This window comes from Erpetoichthys calabaricus, chromosome 11 (assembly GCF_900747795.2).
Source record: "Erpetoichthys calabaricus chromosome 11, fErpCal1.3, whole genome shotgun sequence".
Lineage (NCBI taxonomy): Eukaryota > Metazoa > Chordata > Cladistia > Polypteriformes > Polypteridae > Erpetoichthys > Erpetoichthys calabaricus.
In genome coordinates, this window is record NC_041404.2 from 1,614,358 (window position 1) to 1,615,000 (window position 643).

A 643-nucleotide genomic window follows, 5' to 3' on the forward strand; every position below is an offset into this window, starting at 1 on the left:
ACAGGAAAGTAGGAAACTCAGTTATGGAAAAACCACTTGTTCACATGCCATCACTCACCTACTGTACAGTACACTAAGCCAAAACAGGTGAGGGGACGCTGGTGCACTGATGTTGTTGCCGCTCCTCCCTGTTAACAACACTTTTCACAAAATTCACCTTAATTCTACACTTTCTTGTCCTCACAGGTGGCTCAGTGGTAGTGCTGCTGCTTTGCAGTAAGGAGACTGTGGAAGATTGTGGGTTTGATTCCCAGTTCCTCCCTGTGTGGATAGCGCTTAGAGTACTGAGAAAAGTGCTATATAAATGTAATGAATTATTATTATTAAATTAAAATCAATCCCGATGATTAATCAAATAGTTAATACATCCATATGTTTAGATTCATACATATGTATGCTATGTATAGTATAGTACAATTAACCACATTAAGAATTATTATATCATTCATCATTCCATCTTCCCAAACCCATTTATCCAGAACAGAGTCAAGAGGAAGCTGGAGTCTATGCCAGTGAGCATTGGGCATAATATAGGAACAATACCTATAGGCGGCGCCAGCCCATCACTGGGTAAACCCACACATATCAGGTTCTAATCTAGCATTGCCAGTTTACATAACCTGTATTCCTGCATACCTTTGCA